Raw genomic sequence first — 23,890 nt, 5'->3', positions numbered from 1 at the left:
GACGATAGAACATGATAAAGTGATAAACATAGAGGGACGAGAGGATCGATAAAGTAAATATTTATTTTGAAGTATATCTATTAAAAATTGTGTGTTTTTTATACACCACTTTTCCCCAAGGAATTGATAAAAGTGTAAGATCAAATATTTCTATACTTTATTAGACACTCAATGCCTTTTAAATGCTATTCATTTCGAATATAATATAATAAATATTTCTACATAAAATTGTTAGACAATGACCAACAAAATCAGTTAATTGCTATTTAAGGACACGTTCATAATGAAGCATTATATTTTCATTGTGTATTGATAATATTTAACTGAAGATGATAATTCATTTATAAAATTTAACTTTATTGATATTTTTAGTATCTCACTCCCATGAGCCACTTCACCATCCAACAAACCAGCGATAGCAGTTAAAAACGGTATTGCTGACAGTAGCAAGTATGGTAGTCAGTCTCAGTTGGTCATAAAGTAACATCAACAAAAGATACAGATACAAAACAGAGGTAATGATAATAATTACCAATGACTTGACATTATGTTAAACTGTACGTAAACGTGTACGCCTAACGTCATTTGGGCTTACGGAATGAACCCGGCGATGACTCAAAAATAACTACAATTTTTGTATCTTTTTGATTTATTTAACTGAGAGTCTTAAACTAAATTAAAAACTTTAGAAATACAAGAAAACACAAATAAAGGAGTCACTTTGCTACGTCATCTTCAGTAGATTAAATGCGGTAACGTTTGATTTACTGGAAAAGTATTTGTAAATGATTCTAAATTGGTAATTAAGAATTTTCTATTGTGCTAGCATTTACAAAAAATATCAACTGCGATGATTTGATGTTTACATTGCATTTGGGATTGTTAGAAAAAAAAATCAAACTAAATTCTGTTAAAAAATTCTAAGCTTATGAAACAAAATATTTTCATGCCTAAAAAAGAATACAAGTCAAAAATAATTAAGAACATTTTATTTTGAAATCATTATAATAACTGACTCATTATGATTTTTAATTGACTTGTAAAGAAAGTTCTGGTTTTACATGTCTAATGTATACACTTTTTTGTGTAGCTATGGAGAAAGCCTAAAATGCAATAAACAAGTCTAAGCACCTAAGAAAGTTTACTATATTCATTTAAAATTAGTCTTTAATAGTCTATAGTATAGTCTTTGACATACATTATGAGCATATAAGATTTATGTAAGGTCGGGGTATGTTGCTTTATATTCATATCGAAATTGATTCATTCAAAGGAACTGAATATGTTCAAATAATAATGTATAGAAGCCATTAATATCATGTGTCGTCTAATAAAATAGAATCATATTACTTGTTCTTATGTTATCAGCAAACTAATAATATCACTTGCTTTTATGAACTTAATCAAAGAAAGGGTTCTGTTTTACGTATGGTGGACACTGCAATAGTCAATCTAACACTCTACAGATTTGGAATTCCAAAAGGAAAGACAAAAAAGATGCATTGATGCTTTAAAAGACAATTTAAAGATGATATGTATTAGAAATTATTCCAAAGTGGTGTATGAGAGAAATATTAAGATGCATATGGAGGATTAGGCTTTGACTTGCAGCGGGCTATGCTATAGTGCTATAGGCTATAAGAATAATATCACTACAGCTATATATAATATTGAATTATAGCCGAGTATATAATTAATTATTAAAAGAAAATTACTTTAACGCATTACACAATATTGTTCAAATTGCTTCATTGGTAAGTTTTACGTAACTGCAATCTCAATATGATTTCAACATCTGTATGTAGTCAATCATTTTGATCTATAAGTTTCAACACAGCACACAGTATTCACCTAAAGGGTTAGCAACCGCATTTTAAAAGGGCTTGACATTGTTATAAATGCAAGCCCACAACAAATTAACATAAAAATATTTATATTTCATGACATTGTGCATTAGTTGCAACAATTTTTAATTGATTTTACAAATTTTAATAGTAAAACCTGTTAAAAAAAATATTTCTAAACTTTTATTGCTCAAAAAATATTTAAAAATTCCATACGTGCATCCGATAAAAAGTACAACTCAGGGCATGAAGTTATGAGTACAACTTATAAGTTTGAGCAATTTCAGATACAACTACTAAGAAATATATTTTTGATTCAAAATGTACAAATTATTTAGCTAACAATGTCAGTTTATATACTAAAATATATAATGTGTTGTTTTTATGTTGGAATACCGATCTGATGATATCATATGTAATTCTTACTGGGTTGCATAGTTAAGTGGCTTTGATAAATGCATCTTAATTATTTCTTCTTATCATGTCGATGGCATATAAAATCGTAATGTATATATAACATAAATTTATTAATTAATAATTATAATGATTTACAATTAATAATGTACTTATATGGCAAGCATTTTATATTTTGCTGATGTTTGTCTCTTAATATATCTTGTATCTTGTAATGGGAAATGCTTCAAATAATTTAAAGATACAAAACACAAAAACAAATATTAATATTATTATTATTTAAGTAATAGGTTATTAAAGCACCCCGACCTAAAAGATCTATTGTGCGCCTAAAGGCCCAACTAGGACAATTTTAGACTATGGTATTTATAAATTGGGACTAATATCCCGCTTCCAAATTAATTGAGTCTAAGTCTTGCCACCGCTGGGCAGTTGCATAGAACATGTTCTGTTGTTTCCTTCTCCTCATGACAGAGTCGACAGGAGTCACTTTCTACCACACCTATAATCTTCATGTGGTAATTAAGTCTACAGTGTCCTGTAAGAAGTTGAGTGTAGATTTTAATATCGTTTCTGCTAAGGCCAAGGATAGCATCAACTCTGAATATTAATATATAATATAGTGAAATATATATTTGAACAAGAGATCTGCAAATTATTTTTCATTATTGCTTAATATATTTATTATAATTTTTTTAGATTATTTGTTGGTATTTTCATCAAAATGGTTTTGTTTCACTTAAGAGATTGTTTAGTTTTGTGTTGTTTTTGTAACGAAATACTTACAGTTTTTTATTTGTATTTTTTTGGATTTAATTGCTTCATTGGTTCTGCAAACTGCAAGACAATATATATTATACGGTTTGTAATTTGTCATTTTTATTTAAAAAAATTTCTTTAATGCTTCAGAAACTTTTCCATTAACTGTTTTTATTTTATTCATCTTGACTGACTTGACTTGTTGTATCTGAGTAAATGTGCAGTGATTGGAGAAAACTAATAAATTTTTCATAGTTTTTGCTCAAATGACTCGAAAGTAATTTGTGCCGCTTTTATTGAAGCGTGAAAATCTAGGTTGAGAAAAATTGAAAATTTTCTATAAAATAAATAATTGTTTTATGTTTTATAATAAACTTAAATTCTTTTTTTTTGTTGTTGTTAGTTGCAATTATATTAAGTAGTGAAAACATAAATTTTATACTTTGACAGAAACTATTTATACTGACAAAAAATTTAATTGTAATCAAAGAGAAAGGATAGTATTGGGATCTTTTGGACTACAGAATATAATTTTTAATCGCTTTTAATAATAACAAATTAATAATATTTAAATGTATGTTATATATGCATCTTGGAATTTATTTTGCAATTAAATGAAAATTAAATGATGAGACACATAAGTTTAAAATGGTCATACATTTGTATGAATAACTACTTAGTATAGTACCCTGTACAAAGCACCTACAACTATGGCATCATATAATATTAATGCTATATATATGAGTATTTGCAAAAAAAAAAATAATAATTTTTATGTTAATAGCAACGAATAAGGGAAGTGCAGCGAAAAAAAAACAAAATTGACCATAGACATCAAAATGTATAATTTAATAAAACTATTTTCTTACGCAACTGTTAGATATTTGATTTATTTTTTTGCGTTGCACAAGTTGTTGTTTATGGAATAAAAATAATAAATTACGACTATAAGTCAACATGAGATGAACATGTGCCAAGCACAAGTTGAATACAGTCACAACAAATCGCATCCTTTCTTTTTGTTGAGTATTTTATTAAACGAAATCCTTTTTGGGCATCCATTTAAGACGACTATAAATGGAATATCATTAGAAGCTGTTATTGCTGTTTTTGTTGTAAGAGTTGTCGAACCTCAAGAACTAAAGATGTTAAAGTTGCTACTTAAAATTGTTGCTGCTACCTAATTTTCGTAGTGGTTTACGGCCTAAGGCCAAAAGCGAAATCTTGTCTGAAGTGTTAAAATAACAGACAAGAGTTAAGGTGATGCCTTCGTAAATACTAAACAAGCTGGTGGTAAGCGGGATATATTGGCAGCAATAGAAACTGCAAAAATAACAATAACAATAACAGCAAAAAACTTGTTATAACAGCAATAACAACAAAAAATTGCCAACAACAATACAATATTAGTACACGTTTGTTTGTCTTCCTGCTTAGATTGCTTTGATCGATTTTGAGTCTTGCCTGCAATAAATGCAGAAAAAGTATACTTACTATCCGATGAGCTGCAGCAGAGATTGCTGCTGTTTTTGCCACTGAAGATGTTGCAGTTGCCAGTGACGCCGACTATGATGCAATATTTTGTAGTTGACTTTTTTTCTAACAATAAAAATTTATTGATACTTTATATTTATAAATATATTTCACAAATCCCAACGGAATAGTGTTGTTTTATGTTAACACTCAAAGAAGCGCTTCGAGTGAGATTGCAGTAAAAAAAAAAACTTTACAAAGTACATTATAAAGCCACAAGACAAATATAAAGCCTATGGGTATATAAATTTTCGAATTTATATATTTTTTAAGTGTAATAAATGCAGTAGGTGGTTGCATTTGCATTCAGTACATACAAATTATTCATCGAAAATTTACTTTACAAGCAGCACTTTGTACAGCATACAAAAGACTCAAGCAACAAACTTTTCGGTCAAATAAGTTGTTTCGTCACAAGCAGTTTTTTTAGCTACAAACGCTGCAATACTCACTTTACGTACACTTAATGAACGCATATTTATAGTGTGGTTACCAAATAATGATACTTTTTATATATTATATATTAATAAATGGAAAGGTCAAAAGTTTTCATTTTATATGTACATATGAGGTGCAGATTAATTTACTGACTAGATTGCAAGCAACTGCACAAAATGTATAAAATAATGTTGCATAATTTGATTATTATTAATATCATAAATATATATTATAGGTGTATGATACAAAAAATAGTTGTTTTCTTTAGAAACCACAAATTAAATGCATTGTGATTATAAGAATTTTTATGGTATAGTCTTATCAAGAAATTGTAGAAAACTCAGAACCGAACCTAAGAAAAAAAAGCATTTATACACTTTTTGGCACATTTTATTTTTAGTGGAAAAAATCGTTATATATAACACTTTAATAGTTACGAGTAACATGCTAAATAATATTCTTGGTATCAAGCAAATAATAATGCTATATAAAGTAAAAGCTAACATCTCAATATATGTATTTTGCCATCATATGAGGTAATATTAAAAATATATTGTATAATGCATTTTTGAAAACACATTAAAGATTAACGCTTTCAGTTTTTACCATATATTTTCAAATTAATGACAAGTCAGTACCAAAAACATGACCTCACTCAATTTTCATAATGATGAGATAACTTTTTCTGTCTTCTTATGAAAGGCACAATAATTGTGAAACTAATGACAAAATGTTAAAAAACTCATTAAGATAGCTCATGCAAAGCACAAGCAATAATGTTTATGTACGAGTACCATAAATTAAAAGAGTTTTTGTAGATTGTGTAGTATAGATACTCAGAATAGTAGCATCATAGAAGTTTATAAATATTTGGGAATACAAACTAAGAAAGAGAAATAGACAATTTAGAAAGGTATATAGAACTTTTTATCTGTTGTTTGCAGTAGAAAACTTAGTTATGAGTCATTTTTAAAAACATCAGCACTGAACTACAAATCTATTATGAACCTATTAGTCACGTAAAATCTGATGGAAAATCAATCAGGACAGCGTATAAATTCATTTTCATTAAATTCCTTTCATTTCATTTATTATTTAGTGCACTACGTAAAGATTAGTACAGTATAGTATAGTAGTGGAGAAAACCCCTTACTGTAGATAGGTAAAAAGATAAAGTGAGAGATGATCATTCGACTATTGTCGAATTCCAGAAAAGCTTTTCTGTTTATATGGTACTTGTAAAAATTGAAAAGTTTTAAATGTCTTTTAAGCAGGTTAGGCCGAAGTGGCGTATTGTACATCAAAACCTACTTACGCTGAAATAATGACCCGTGATACCATGAGTAATCGCTACTCATACGTAGACCAGAAAGACTATTAAAAGAATCCCAATGGTCTGCGTAAAAACAGTGTTAAAAGGAACGGCACCGCCATTCAAATGAGTCTGATGAGTTTATAAACAATCCTTAGTTCCTAAATTCACAAGAAAGCAGCTTTGTCAGGTCGATATGAAATGCTGCCTGAAAGAATTTTAATCTTCTATTGACCAAAGGTGGGCATTAACAAAGAAGGTGAAAAACGGATTCACCTTCCTCATCAGAGTCATAACCATTCTAAAAAAATGGAGTTGAATAAGTCTCATAGCACAACTTCCTAGTACGTAGTGACCGTAGTCTAAGGCAAGCTTCACTTTATTTGCAGCAGCTGGCTGCTTCGTTTTTAGTCCAAGTAGATCTAAATCTCCAGTGAAGGTATTCTGTTCTTGTTATTTTAGTTATGCTAAGATATTTCTGTTTAGTTGCTAGCTTAGCCATTGCACTGGAATACCAAATGCGTGCATTAAGAATGCATCGTCTCTTCTGCAGTTAACTGCGATGTCTCTGTGTCTAAGTATCCATATGAGTTGCAAAATTACGACCCTAGCTAGCTCGTTAAGAAGAACCTGGTATTAAAAAACTACTAAAAATTACTCTAGCTTTTAACACTGTTATGATAGCAGCTTGGATATCCGGAATTTTTATGCTATGTACAACGGGGATCGGACTGAAAAATAGTTCGATTGTTGCAACAAGATTCTGAAACTCAATTTATTGGGAAATGTGCCACTGGCGACTTTTTCGTTTATTTTAGAGCTGTCGATATTAGGTAATAGTAACATAAAATAAGTTCAGCTGATTTTATACTTAATGTGAAAATCTTTAAGAGTCGCAATGGATTACATATATCTGGCTTTAAAGTCCAGTGTTCCATTCGAACATATATATCAGACTCATTAAAATTTGTGTCTGAGAAAATAAAATTCAAAATTTTAATTGGAGAATACAAGATATTTATATCATTTTTTTTAGAGTTTGATTTTATTAATTGATTAATTAATATGAATTATAAAATTATATTAATGGTGACTTTCCTGATGAACAGTAAAAAGATCTACTATTATAAAAATGAGTACTAAAAGGCAAATAGTTTGGGAATTGTGCGGGTTTTCAATTTATTAAGCAATTGCATTAAAGTTCGATGAACTTTAAAGATCAGACAGAATTCAATTAATAAAATACGAATATATATGTTTTTATTAATATATACATATATCATATATGTAAAGTATTCTCATAACTAGCATTGTAGTTTATATTAATTCTTTGAAGATAGCTTTATTAAAATTCTGCACTGTTGCAAAAAATAACAATTTAATTTTATTAAGAATATAAATCGATTTTAGCAGCCCAAACAAAAAATCTGTGTCAATATGAAAAAAAAAAAATTAAAAAAAATAATAAATAAATAAAAATCCGCTATTAAAAAGAAACTTTTCAGTTTGGCATACAAAACGTTTTGTTGTTGGATTTTGTTGTATCTTTTTTGAGAACTGTTTTAAGACTGTGAGGCATTTCAGTCAAGACTCTTTCAGTGAAAATAAAATAACCATACACTGACGAAAATAATGAAAAGAATATAAAGGTATAAGTATTTATATATTTATTGATATAACAACTGAATGGAAGACACAGAAAAGAGAAATAAATTTCAACTTGTAAATTCTTTTCAGTTCAAAAGTTTTATCGAAAAATATTTTTGGTTTTTGGTTCTCGTTTTGCTTTGCTTTGTTTTGTTTTGTTTTCATTCTAATTTATGTCAGAAAACCGTAAAAATATAGATTGTATCTTAATGTGTGGAGAACAATAGTTTACAAATGATAACAATTGGCAATTTATGTCCATTAATAGTTAAGAAAACAAAAGAAACAAAGTCACATTATAAAAAAAATGATAAAGTCTCACATCTACTTTTAAGCCACTTCGGAGAGTGGACAACAAAAGTGTTTTCGATTTAATAAAACAATTCTAATGACTTTAAGTATTCGATATCTGTTATGCACAGTAGTCCACTGAAAGGGTTCATTTAGAAACTATACTATATCAATATTAATATTAATATTAATCTTAATACGGACGTCAAGAAATTAACTGATTTGAATATCAAAAATTCTATGAATTTATCGACACTTCATCAGACTTTAAAGACTATTGATACCAAACTTGTTTGACATAACAAATAATTTATCTCAGATGTTAGTTAAAAGAAGTTATTTATATAAGTAAATACGTCATAAGTTATATTATCTAAAAACCTATAGCAACGTTTGACAATGTGACAAGAAATGGATTAAGAAATAGATATATTTTTTACAAAAACTGTTATTTCAATATATATTGGCATGTTCGAAACAATTAAAAAAATTAAAGAAGAAATTATATTGTTGTGTTGAACCCTTTCCAAGTTAGTGCATCTGGTTACTTTTACTCTTTGATAGCTGGGGGGTTTCTGCAGAGTCGCAACCATCTCACTGACTAATTTGTGCATTCTTCATAAACTTCGTGATTATTTAATGACTGATCTATGATCTGCGTACTGCCCTGTGCGGTTAGCGATTACTCTGAGATTAGATAGTGTTAAGTATCCTTATGTATTTTTTGACCGGATCTAATTTAAGGTATCTTAGCATATCATTCGTGCGGATGCCCCATGGCACTTTGAAGAGTCTTCGGAGAGCCTGACTTTGAGCAACTTGTAAAGTCGACAGTTTTGCACTTCTAAAGGACCAAATAGAGATATTGGTCGACAGGCATTGATAGAGAACAATACTGGAATGCAAATAGAAGGATGCAATTGTATTGTTATGTTTTTCCATGATATAGTTTAATTTAAATTGGCAACAGAAACATACAAGAAATAAAGTTATCTTCGAGTACTTATGATTAAGAAAATATGAACAGAATATTAGAATTAATACTCTATAGTTTATTGAGAGTTTCCAATAATACAGACTCAATGGCCAAATACATATGTATATATGTATATGAGAAGGAAATTCCTATCACAAGCTAAAAATTATTAAAGGGAAAATTCCTAAATTTAATCATAAATTTGAACATATATATGATATAGTTAAACATCACAGCAAAGTAATAAAACTCCAGAAAAATGTGCGAACAAAAAAGTCAAGTACGGCTTTTGGTTAGTTGATTAAAGTGTGCTGACTCTGAGCTTCAAATTTTGCGGGACACTTCAATTCCTGGTACTTGCAGTCTCAAAAAATTATTTACGAATAATTCAATACAAGAATTATTTTCAAGACCACTGATGATCGGTAACAGCTGTATGGTCAGCCAAAAATTCAATTAATTAAAATAATATAAAATGAATTTTTGTTGTTGTAGTTCACTGCTATTCGAAAAACATATGTTTAAAAATTTTGTTAGAAATATATGGCATGATTGAGTTAAACCAATCATTGATTTTCTCTAAATGAAATCTAAATCGATGCCGATAATTCTGGTTAGTTTATTATATTTAAAAATAATAAAATAGTTTAATGAAATTTTCAATTATTAACCACCTTGATAAATGGTTTAATCTTAATTTGTTAATTACTAATTAGTTAATTGACTTCTTTTAAGATACGAGTATAAGCAATTACTTTAAATGTGCTGCTGTTGCTTGACGCAACAAAATATCTTAACTCTATTCAGCCTTGTAATATCAATTGGGCTTTTAAACTAATTTTCTACAAAATTATCTTATTAAAAACCATAAAATTTATTTATTTATTAGTACTTTAAACAACATTTACTCGCACTTAACTTTAAATTGTTATATTTATTACACTTAAGCATATATGTTATATATGTATATAGGTATACGATGCGGATCGGTATACCTATGAGTACACGTTTATCTCGCTTGCGATTTCAAAAATGAATTTAAAGATATTTTAAATTGATTAACGAGTATAAAAGTAACAGTACGAGGGGCTGGGAGGAAAACAATCAGCGTAAATTGTTTTATAAGTGGCTTACAAAATGTAGCTTTAGATATGCAAATATTGATATACGCTAACAATGTTTGTGTACATAATTATGTTTAATTAGTTGTATACTAATTTGTTTTCATAGTTAGTAATTAGTTTAATACCTGCTTAGCTGATCTGTTGCATTTGCTTTGTTGGTGTAGAAATTTACATGTCAGTGGTGAAATTTAGCTGAAAAAGATAGAAATAATTAGTTTCAGTAAGTCAGCCAAATTTGTGGTTAATGATAGTATAAATTTACTGTGATTTACTCTAAAAACCAACTTCATTGTTTGTATTTATTCAACATAAGTTCAGTATAATAATTTTAATGGAAAACAATTTTTTATGCTACGATTTGTGGTTAATACTTTATAAATTTTCCCGTAGAAATGATATCAATGCGGAAATATCAGTGAAAAAGTGACACCGACCATAAAAACGTTTTTGTTCATTAGTAAAAACTACTATAGTCTTTAGAGATAATGTTTTTTTAAATGCATAATAATATACAATAAAAATATTAATATTATTAAAAAATTAAAATAGAATTAAGCGCATTTAAATCAGTTTGTAAGGTACAAAAAAAAAAATGAAACCTATTGGATATATTGGATATGGTGAATATGTTAATTTAAAAGATATATGGAGTTAAACTTGATTAGCATAGTTTTGGGTTTTTTAATATTTTTAAATCTTTAATTAAAGTCAAATCACAACAAATGTAGCGGAAGCAATTTTCATCAAACTTAACACAATTTGTACTGAATTACTTTAATGCGCTTTGCCTGCTGCAGGTCTGCTTTTCATGGAAATTTATTATAATCGATGCATTTATTAAATAATTTTCTATGCTTCATGCTATTTTCCATAACTCCACCATAAGATAATATATATCAACAAATGCATCACGATATGTAATAATAAAATATATATAGAAACTTTGGGAAATGGTTCAATTTTTACACTTTCATTATAGAAAGCCATCGATTTACTTGCAGCGTTCAATTGCTGAAAGTGATAAAAATGTGCAGATAAAAAATCGATAAAACATAATTTATTAAATATAATATAAATTTTTATTTTAGTAGACAGTAGATAAAATGTCCAGCCGATTATGACCAATAATAATGTTAGCACAATATATTAAAATTAAAAGAGAAATCTATTTCAATGATATGAGTATATAAAAAGATAATAATAAGAAATTAATTTTTATAATACTCGTAAGTAAAAACAGATTATATAGATGGATATATTATTCAGAAAAGACATTCTCTAGAATAAAAAAAATGTTTAATGTTGAATGTTGAATTTAGTTTCCATATTTGGAATTTTAAAATTTTCTATTGACTGAAACAAGGAATTGAAACTAAAAAACCCTTTATTGGAAATGAATGTAAAAGCTAGGAAAAGGGTTATTCATTATACTCATATAGGTCTTCATAAAACTATATTTTATGTTCAATCAAAATTATTTTGTTTTATTTTTGATAATATTAACTGCAAAGTACATTCAGCCTCATCTAAATTTAAGCTCAGTAAATTATCGATAAAGCAATTGTCGAATTTGCAAAATATTTTTCCCCATCAAAAAAAAAAATAATATATATATATATATTATATATTTCAATTTATTCAACTTAAATAATATATTTTTCTTCCATTATTTTGCGAATACAAAAAGTAGTCTCACGAAAACTCCTATAATTCCTTTGATCGGTTTGTCGTAGAAGATTATCATTTATCGTTGGAAGGTTGCCAGTTTCTACAAATTATATGAAATTTTAGTTCGATAGATTTTTTCGTTGGTTTATTATGAGATTTACTCAAACAAATACTATATCATTGAGCTATGACTTAACTAATATAATGTATCCATTATTCGATGACAGTTTGGAAGTCAATATCTGCTGTTTAACTTTGAATAGATTTAGTTTAAATAGATATTTTTATCAAACCGTAAGAAACTTGTTTAATAAAAAGACTTAAAATATGCAAAGTATTTTAATATATAATAGAATATCTGATATCTGTTTGCTCTTTGGTGTCAATTGTCTGCTGTGAGTGGAAACGGTCATGGTTTTGGGAACTTATTTCCGTTTTTTGTTCGATTGCTACTATTTTTATGCAAATGTTATTCCAAAGTTAAAAGTGGAATTAATGAATTCAAAAGATATATGTGCGATATATGAATTATTAAATATTTTTGAATAATCTCTTCTGTGTTGAAGTCTTACAGCTTTCACGTGCCGATTTTATGAAGTGAACGTTTGTATTTTTTGATGATGAAGCTTTGTGCGAATATTTCAAATAATTGAAATAGATATGTAAATATGTTAATAATATGTTAATAAAAAAATTTATTTATAAAAGTAATTAGTCAGTTCATTTTTGTTTTTTTTGAGCATTTAAATAGTACTTTATTTATTATAAAAAGAAGCGAATTAATAATTTTAAACAATTTCTGTTTCCTTCAAGAGTCAAAATGAAAGTTTAGAGATATTTTAGTAAGACTCTTAAAATAATAGATAATGATAACGAATTCTTTCTATTTGTATATACCATAGAGTATATGACTGGTATGAATTATTAAAATGCTTTGAAAATGCAGAAATATTTTAAAGTGAAAAGATATTTTATCTTTTCTCACTACATATTTCTTTACATTCAGTAAAAATTGGGTTTTGCGTGTGAAGGCAAACTTCACCGAACTTACACTGTAACCCACAATTTTTCATGTCGATTATTAATTAAAAATTATTTTTAATTATTATTTGGATTGTTTTAAAATTATTGAAAAAACACACAAGTAAAGTTAAATTATTTGTAGGCGAATGCGTACTTTTTGTTTATAAGTTGAAAAACGCCATAATTGCACTTTCACTACATTGCGCATTAAAATATAATAAATTTCGTAATTCATGGCTACAGTAAATTTATCTTAAACTTTTATAAATTGTGAATAATTACGTAAAGTGAAAATTATTTATTAAAATATATTTATTAATTTATTATGGCATATTAATAATGCTAACAATATTGCATCCAGACACGTTCTTTCTGAAAACTATGTCATTAGTCATAAAATGTGCCAGAATGCAAGTATCCATGAATTCTTCTAACCCACAATAGGTATGAACCGTAAAGTTCATCAAATTCTCTTCTAAAAATTAAAACTATGGCACGTAATTTTTAATTAATAAACTGTTATATTGAAAAATGTATGTAAACTAAATATGTAATTATTATTATCATATTTACAATATCAAAGTATTTCATTAAACTTGCGTGCTCAAGGAATATATACATATCTGTTCAAATCCTATTTGAAGTATATGATATTATTTGAGAAAAAGTCAATAGAAGTACTAACAGACTAAAGATAAAAAATTTGAATATCCTCTCTGTCAAATGCTTCAAACTTTTACTAAAGAACCTTTTTGTCACTGAATACGAAAAATTTTCTAGGGATTAAAAGTAGCAGATTTTCGTGTAAACTATATAGATTATATATTTACAGTCTTTTATATATGTTAGTCTATAATAAGAGGTTTGATTTCTAAAGTGGAATAAAATATATCGATATTATCAATCTCATCAGTCATCACACTGACATCAATATTTTTTTTGGTCTGAAAATAATAATGCCATGATAATACCATGTGTTGTAATTTCTAGATTGAAACTTAAGAATTATGAGATCCGAAGACGTAGTTCATCTTTTAACTCTTTTAAAAATATTTTTTTCTTTTTTGAAAATATTGAACAGAAAATTCTTGAAGTATTGGATGGGTATTCATGGCATTACAAAGGAGCATAATTAATTGTTTTCGAATTTTGACCTGTTCGGTTTTAGAGTCGTTTGCCTGTTTGGAATTCAGTGGTTCTTGATGTGTCCAACAATGATGAAAATCATGTGATATTTATCTTATTATATATTTAATATGTGCAATATTATTATATGATTTAGAAGATCCTATTTGTCATGATTTGGGATATGTAGAAGGGGATTGACTTAATATATGTCTTAAATGCAAACTAAATCATTAAAAAACTTAACATCTCTGGCTATAAAATAAAAAATTATTTCTTGATACTTAATCCCTTCCTTAAAGTTTTATCTAAAACACAGCGGAGTAGTTATAAAGAAATTTGTATACTCAATAATAACTTAATATCAACAAAAAGGCTTGGTAGTTGTTATTAACAATATATATTTATAACAATTATTGAAAATATCTTAAATGGAATTATTATGTTAATTATTTCTTATTCTATCTGTTTACAATATACCTTAATTATGTATAGAAAGGCTTGCAATAAATTATACTATTACTACACTTATTATTTAGTATAATTGAATTAATACTTACATATGGTAAGCATTTATATAAATAATTTTGCAAAAAATGTAAAACTTTTAAATTGATTATTTAATACTTATCTTATCTTCGCTGACATCTAATGAGGTGCCAATCAAGTTGTGAATTCTAATTGCGAAAAGTAGCTGAAAACAAAGTTACCGCTTTGCAAAGTTGAAACAATCCTCAAGTATTTTGTAAACATTTTAATTTCAAAAAAGTACTTCAGATGCTAAGTACTTCAGATGCTAAGCAGAAGACTTAAACGAAGAGCGATAAAATATTGACAAGCGAACACCAGCCTCAGATACATGTTAAGCAACAGTTGCCATGTTAAATATTTGAAATACTTGAACTTTTTAGTATCTCTACGTCCGTATTCCATTTTATTCTTTTTTCATGATTTTGGTAGACGAGTATCTTCTCATAAATTAAAGCCACATTGGCATGGTTCAAGTTCATGTTTTACATAAGATTTGCATATTTGTTGTTGTCTATCGGTTTCAAAATGTATTGAGAACCACATAGCTCCTTAGTTAAAAAAAATTATATAATTAAAAACATATACATATATACTCGTAGTATATAGACGACTCAAATTGAGATGTAAATATTTAATTTTATTACAGATAAAAACATAATAGAAAATCAATATATTTTTGCCAAAGGCGCTAAATTTTATCACTGTAGACAAACTATTTGAAGTGTCTAGTATATGAAGATATATATTATAATATATATATTTTTTATAAATGAATATGTGTTCATACCAAGTGGATTTGTAATATTAGAATAATATTAATAAGATAGAAACATAAACAAAATAAATAATAAACAGGGAAACAGTGAACATTGAAAAAAATAACAGAACCACTGTTATAATACAAAAGAATAGAGAGAGAAATAGCTGAGAAAACTAAATTATAGTCTGGGTCGTAATACAAATTTTTGATGATGATAATACATGTGTAAATATATTTTGATAGTTCTGCACGTCACAGGTATGCTTTAGTTTTAGTTGTAATTATCCAAAGAAGATTTAATATTTTATGAATTTAAGTATTCTACATAGTAAGATCCAATATCATAACAAAACTGTCCGACTCGAGAATTGTTATTAACTCTAACACCCAGGCTGCTCTTAAAGCTCTGTCTTCTTGAACTTTCAAGTCGAAACAGTTCCTTGAGTGTTATGAACTTCTGCAGTTACTAGCAGCTCGGAATAAAGTAAGCCTTTACTGGGTTCCGAGTCACAGGGGAGCTTTGGAAAATGAACAAGGAGGTAAGCTAACCAGAACTGCATCAAATACTGCTTTCACGAGCTCTCAACCTTTTTATGGATTAAACTGGGCAAGTACAAAACAAATTATCAAGAAGAGGAAAAATCATATGCGACTGGAGTATTGGAAAGACTCCCCCGACTTAGACAAAGCAAAGAACTGATAAAATCGTACTTTTACAAAAACATTTTTAAATTCTCAAAATGTTATTTAAGGTTGATAACGGGTTTTATTAAAGGTCATAATGGTCTGAAACATTATCTTCATAAACTACGATTATAAGATGCATATTGTTTGTGACTTTAATAACGTGCACAGAATAATAACATGCACGGAAGAAACTTGTTTCATATGGAATTTCTGGTGACAGATTTAATTCTGGACTTTGTTCACAAAGCTTTAAAGGGCTTTGTGTAATCAATAGTGAAATTGGTATAATAGGGCTCTTCTGGCCGTAGTACCGGCTTTTGGACGATTTCACCTCAAAGCCTTAATAATAACGAGTATTCTACATTTTTCTACATTTTAAATTTACAAACAGCAATTATAGTTCAAAGTAACAGGTATAAGGAGAAAGCAGTGCAACTACAGCTAGTCTAATGTGAGGTAAACCAACCTTAATTGAAAAAAAAGATATTCTATCCTTTCAATGAATTTTGTAGTATCAGACAAGGTCAGGAACTGCGGGTTACTAATCCTCTCATGACCTAGATCAAATCGAGACAATGAAAAAGAATCTAACTGTTGGTTTCCCTTAAGACAGATCTATTATATTCTTATAGTAATGCAACTCATAGTCTGGTGACTTTCTGGAGCGTGACGCCAATAATAACTCTTTCTCTGGTACTCAAAATTGAATGTCTGAATCAGTTTCTAAAAGAATGCGTGCAAACTTATTGTGACTGATTGCTGTATGACCCAACCTCACCATCTGTTTTTACTTGCAGATAGCTGCAGGTCATAGTAGTATAAAGAAATATTTCCAATCAAAATGAAGGATTTTTAATGGATTAAAATTAATACACGATTTAGACTAACTGAAATTTAAGTTACGCTGCCATCTTGTATCTAAAATATATGAATTGTATTTATTCATATACTAAAATGTATTTTAGAAATAATTTTTTTATGTTGGTAATATCAAAGTAAATTAGAATTTTAAACAGTTAACACCTTTCACCAAAAATAGTATAACACGACAATAAAAATATAACCAACAAAAAGCTAGTTTTGAAGGCAAATTTCGCAAGTGCTGTCATTAAAAAACTAATATCATTTTTAAAATCAACTTTGGTCAGAGTTGATAACTGGAAGTAGTGAGTATAATAGCCGCAACTTTCCATTTTCAAATATTGTCGTATATAAACAAACTGTTTATAGTCGAAGAAAATCTAAACTAACAAGGAAAGTAACAGTGAATAAAGTAACAAACGACTTTGCATTTTGTTGCAAAAGCCACTGAGTCCCAAAAAGAAAATCTTGGAAAAAATATGTTATCTATGTATCTGAGAGATAGTCAAACAAGTACGTTAACTGTTTGTGAAACAAACAAACTTTATACTTCAGCAATACCAGCAACAGCAACAACAACAACAACAACAGCAACAACAACAACTATAGCAATACTTTAACAGAAGTACCAATAAAATGCGCGTAAGACGTTGACTCTAGCGTGTCTACGCCGTGTCTGCACGCATTCGCCCAAAGAATTGAGACTTTCTTCCAATGGCATCGCATCGCATCGAACCGCTGCTGCAGTAACTGCATTAACTGCATTTGCTGCATTTGCTTCAGTTGTGCACTTGCATTAGCAACTTTTAATGTTGAATGTTGACAACAATTTGAGACAAGAGCCTGAAAAACAGAAAAAAAACAGAGAAAACAGATTTCAAGCTCTCTAGTGAAGTCTCTAGTTGCAACGAATTTTCCTTTCACAAAATTCATGAATTCGTAGAAATCGAAAGAAGAAACTAATAAGATTAAAAGGCTCAGGAAAGCAGGCGCGCCATGTTTGGGCAATTCGCGTCACAGGTGAGCTCAGCTTGAAATGGAAAACTGTGTATTGCGCAAGTTGTTACCCTAAAAAAAATATACTATAAGTGCATATATTTGTATCTGTAAGATATATACACACATAAGGCATCGTGTATCTCGCTGGATTGGTTCAGAAAAATGTTATAAATAAAAAATGATGTGGTAATGAAAGTAAATTTTTAATTTATTACTCCGTGCATTACCCGACTCGGAATGTGTGAAAGAAAGACTGGTTTTTGTTTATGTAAATTTGATGCAAAATATTTAGAGATTTTAGAAAATGGGCAGAATATTAAGTAGTTTGTTGGCATTCTTGGTTGGTAAAAGGAATATTCCAACGCATTTATTATATAATTAATATTTTAGCAAGATGGAATATTTGCAGTTACTTTAAATATTAATGGGTGTGCTTGGATGTCAACGAACATCATTTGTTGTTAATATCAATGCCTATGATTTTAATTGTTTCAACAGATAGCTTAAATAGAAAAAAAAATATTTAAAAATATTTTATTAATCAAGAAGATTACTGCACTTAAGGGATTTCATCTTGTTTATGTACCACTGACAATAGTTATGAAAACGACTCAATTATATCCATCCACTGGAAAGGGATGAAATACTGAAATTATTAAGTCAACCATTGAAAAATCCGAATGTGATTAATTAAGATTAATTGATAATTTGTTTGTGTTTTATTAATAATAATAATTCAAGAGACTTTTTTCAAGGAACTTTAGTTGTACAGACACATTTTAGCAGAGACAGCGTTAATTGAAATGATATGAGGGGGATTTGAAGAAAATGTTTGGTTATGATGACGAAGACATCTACTGATGTCAAGTGTGCTGCCGCTTTCGTATTATATCAAAAACATATTGTTTTAATAGAAAGATTTTCGAAAAATAGTTAAACAACCATACAGCTGTTTCGAGTATCAAATATCCATTACCAAATATCCATTATTAGTGGACTTTTTGGATTCATAAACAATTTTTCAGACTACTGTCCATTCTTCACACCATATAAATTATTGTGGATAAAAGCCTTTATAAGGTATGTCATAACATTTCTCATGCACTAATGAATATATATCTGTCTATTAATATGGCAATAAGTTTCTCACTTTTGGCATAATACTAATCAAACTTTTCATGAATCTGATATATAATCGTTGAAAATGTGCTTAGGTGAAAAATATATAGTATGTAATAACTAAATTGTATTGAACCCTGGACCTTTATTTTTTCCAGTAAAGCTTTTTATATTAAATTTATTTGAAAATTTTTCTTTTTATTAAAAATTGTGTACAAAACTCTAGAAAAATGTGCGAACATAAAAGTCAAGGCAGGCTTTGGGTCAGTTCGTTAAGGTGCGCTGACTCTGAGCTTCAAATTTGGTAGGACACGAATTCGTTTCCTGGTATTTGCAGTCTGAAAAAATTATTTACGAATAATTAAATTATTTCCAAGACCACTGATGATGGGTATTTGACAATACTCGAAACAGCTGTATGGTCAGCCAAAAACTCAATTAATTAAAATAATATAAAACAAATCTTTGTTGTTGTAGTTTCACTGCTGTTCGAAAAACCTCTTTAAAAATTGTGTCATAACTGAAATTTGATGTTTTCTTTTATGTAATGAAATTGCAATGTAACTGTAATACTATCAGATTATTAGAAATTATCACAACTACTTCACAGTTTCTTATAAAGTACTTTATACTTCCTGGTCATTAACAATACATTTTCAATAATTTCTTTTATTCGCTATAATAGTAATCGTTTTTTTTTTTTTGTTTTTTGAATAAATTATGCGAAATTTATCAAATACAGATACATATACATATATTGTCTTTATAAAAATCAAAAGGTACTGTAAAGAGATTTGGGTATGTTTAAGTAACAGACTGAGGCTATGAATAATCGTAGTTGGACTTCCGTTTGACAATTTGAAAATAAAAATATATAAAATAATAAATATAATTATAAACGTAAAAACGAAAGCCCAAAGCAAAATTATTTAAATGATGAAAAATTGTAAAAAATTGAACAATAAACAGAAAATGACAGAAAAAACTTATTAAAAATTCGTACTATCACGTCTCGTCCACACATTCATTCAGACTTCAATTCATGGAAGAATGCTCAGGCATGAGCAAATGCGCTTAACCCACTGCAGGCAAAGGGCATATTAGTCACATATTCAAAGCGCACTTGTCGATTGTTCGTTGTTGATTCGATGCATTTTTTTTTATCAAAGATATTAAAATTTATTGAACAGATAACAGATATTTTTCACAGAAATATGAAAATTTAATTTTTACCTTTTTAGGTGCGCGTCATGTGCATTCAGTGGCAGTTTTTTGACCTCGCAGTGACTATTTACGCGCTTTTTAACCGTTAACTTCTTCCACCAATTTTGGTGACATTTTGTAACTACGCCAACTGTTAATGTATCTCTATTAAGTGTGTTTGTTGTGTACCGCGTACCGCGTACCGTGTACCGTGTAACCATAAAAGAAATTTTGTTCATATTTTCATATTGTTGACATTTATGTCTCAATACGAAATGCACATAACTTATGCCTTCAACTTTCTTCACTTCTTTGTTAAATTTTTGTTTTAATGATCACAAGTTATCAATGAGTTTTGTGGTTATTAATAAAAAAAAATATTTAATTGTAAAATATTTTGAAAACCAAGGAAATCTCTTTCACTTAAAGACAATTATATATACACTTCCCCTTAAAAAGCTTAAAAGGCTAAGCGACACTTAAGTATTTGTCCCAAAATTGAGTTAAATTTTTAATCAATTCAAAGACCATTGTACTTGTACTAGAAAAATTCTGGAATTTAACATGCTTTAACGGTCTGTATAATGTCTTTCATTAAAGAAATCGGACTTGGAGAAACACTCGAATCCGACTAAGGGGCACAATAGATCTTTAAGGTCGCAGTGTAATATAATAATATTAGTATAATAAATTACTTAATATAATATAATATGATGTGATATATTATAATAATCCACATATATTATTATAATACCTTTCTATATTATAATATTAATATAATATATTAATATATAATATTAATATATCTTTCTATATATTCTATATAATATAGAATATAGAAAGAATTAATGACCATCCCATTAAGTTAGCTCTAAAGTCGCTGCCTTATGACTCTGTAAGATAGTTTATGTACATAAATTTTCTAGAACTAATAATACGTAATTAATCCATCTTACTATGATTGTATTATTATATAGTTATAAAGGTTGTAGTATTAACTATCTGTGACACTGCGTCCATTGTTGGATTGTTGTATCTAATTTGTTTATTTCAATCTCATATGTAGCTATATATAATGGATTTAAGTAATTAGATTTTAGAGAAGGCACTTAATCATTTGTCAAAGTGATAAAATTTAGTTAAGTCTATATTGAATTTGTAATATAGATTAAACTTAGATTTGTTAAATATTCATTATAGAATGGAGAATTTAACGCTTGTTAGATTTTGCCTCATCAAGATCTAAAAGTTTAGATGTGAATTGTTTTTAGTACAACATTTCATTATTGCACTTATTAACATAGCTCTGTTCGATTGTCCTCATCTAAATCTTCAATATTTTACATATTAATTTAAGTATTTGAGTTCTATATAAAAAGTAGAACTGCAAATTTAATAGTACTTAACCCAATGTCAATCGTTAACCAGTCAAATTTTATGCGAAGTGAGAGACATTCTAAAGACATTAATATATAAATTACTTGCACATAAAAATTGTTATTATAAGACTAGAAAGTTTGAATAAGCATTAGAAAGAAATTAAAAATGTTTATTTAAATGATTACTAAATCTTTCACTTTTCAAACTAAATTTTCCTATTTCTTTCTCAAATTTCAGTTTCGAAATTAAAAAAGATATCATTAGCTATTTCGATGTCAACAGCAATTCTACAGGCAAAATAACATTCTTTTTCTATTAAAATAAATCTATTAGAAGCAATTAATAATGAGTATAAAAAGATAATGATTATTTAAACATTAATTTTTGTTTAGTTTTCGCCATATAATTCTTTGCTAATTACAGTTTTCAACAATTTCCAGCATAATTGCTGCGGTCGTTACAAAGTTTCTCTGTCATCTTGACCCACTTCTGCGATCAATGATAATATTTCTTTAAGATACTTTTTTGGCATTTCGATAATTATACTTAATCAATTAACAAATTACTACGAACATCAGCCAACAGTCAACAGACAACTTGAGACTTAATAATTACATTTAATTGTATAAAGAAATAATTTTTAATCAAAGAAATGTTTTTCATCTTTCACGAGCTCAAACACGAGAATGGGGTTAAAAAGTCGCAAGAGATTGGCATTCAAACTTTAAATATTTACAAAAAATGTCAAAATAATTAATATTTAAATAACAATAAATGGAATAAAAAGATGCATGCATGCAGTTACAATTTTGATGTTGAGATGTTTGACGCAACATTTGCGTACAACTCCAGCGACAAAAGTGTTGCTTTAAATGTTCCTAAGCATGAATGACAGAACTTTTTGTCTTCATGTTGCGAATGCAACACAGTTACTTGTTAAAACCTAATTGGTGGTAAAATATAAAGTTAAGTTTTAAAAATACTTCAGAAAAATGTGCGAAAATAGAAGTCAAGTACGGCTTTGGGTCAGTTGGTTAAGGTGCGCTGACTCTTAGCTTCAAATTTGGCAGGACACGAGTTCGATTACTGGTACTTGGAGTTAAAAAAAATTTTTTTACGAATAATTAAGGATAAGAATTATTTCCAAAGCCACTGATGATGGATATTTGGCAATACTCGAAACAACTGTATGGTCAGGCAAAAATTCAATTAATTAAAATAATATAAAAAGAATATTTGTTGTTGTAGTTCACTACTTTTCGAAAAACCTCGTTAAGTTTTAGAAAAATGTCTTAAAAAGAGGTAGAAAGCGGTTTTCATGGATGCTGGTTAGTCCTCTGCTCAAAATTTAAATTAGAGCAACATTCTTTAAAGTAGTTAAAGATTACATCGATGTGTACTGATAAGAGGATTTTTAAAGATTAGAAATATAACCTACTTTAAAGCTGAAACTAACACTAACGTTTTAATAAAAGTTGATCTGCCTTTCCGATACTTTTTTAGTGAAATGCGTAATAAATATTAAAAGTAGTTAAGGTTAATCTATTGAATTTATGTATTATTAAATATTTTGATATTTGGAATGTTTTAAATTTTTAGATAATGGTATGTTTTTATTAAAATACCATATGTATTGCACTAACTGCAGAAATTGATTCAAAAATATTAATTTTGACCACGAAATTGTGAAAACAAAAAAAAAATTGAATTATAAATTTTTTAAGAGTCGAAAAGTCAAAAAATATTTGCACGTTGAAGAGATAAAAAAATTTGAATAATCTTAAATTCAAATTATTTAAAAATATAAAGAAATATTAATTCTGCTATCTATTTTCTTTTTTATACAAGTTGTCCAAAGCTTTCTATGAATTCATTTTTTTAGAATATAACACCATATAAGACTAAACATCCGTCCTTCTATATGACTTTGCTCTAAGTTCCTTTACTAAATTTTGATCCTTGTCAAAAAAAATAATACGTTAAATATTTAGTATTTAATATTTATAACCGTAACTATTTCACATGTAATTTTGTAGTCATTTGGAACTCCACAAAATTTTATCTAAATAAAATTATTTGATTTACTATTTGTTCAAATTAAATATTAATTATTTATTATTATATTGAGGCTAGTTGAGTCAATGCACTTGAGTACTTTTACTCTCTATTAACTGCGAAGTTTCTTTATAACCCCTC

The 23,890-nt window shown here is 28.0% G+C and overlaps 1 protein-coding gene across 1 annotated transcript in view; it reads right to left on the bottom strand.

Annotated features, from left to right (window-relative positions):
* LOC119678030 (serine-rich adhesin for platelets) overlaps positions 1-23,890 on the bottom strand; it is a 155,524-nt gene that overhangs the window by 109,182 nt on the left and 22,452 nt on the right. Inside the window, exon 3 of the mRNA XM_038089664.1 lies at positions 10,464-10,530. The gene's annotated coding sequence lies outside the window, so the exon portion shown is untranslated. The remainder of the gene's footprint in view (positions 1-10,463; positions 10,531-23,890) is intronic.

Source organism: Teleopsis dalmanni, chromosome 2 (genome assembly GCF_002237135.1).
Source record: "Teleopsis dalmanni isolate 2A chromosome 2, ASM223713v2, whole genome shotgun sequence".
NCBI lineage: Eukaryota > Metazoa > Arthropoda > Insecta > Diptera > Diopsidae > Teleopsis > Teleopsis dalmanni.
The sequence above is the reverse complement of the archived record's forward strand: the minus strand, read 5'-3'. Positions and strand labels throughout refer to the sequence as shown.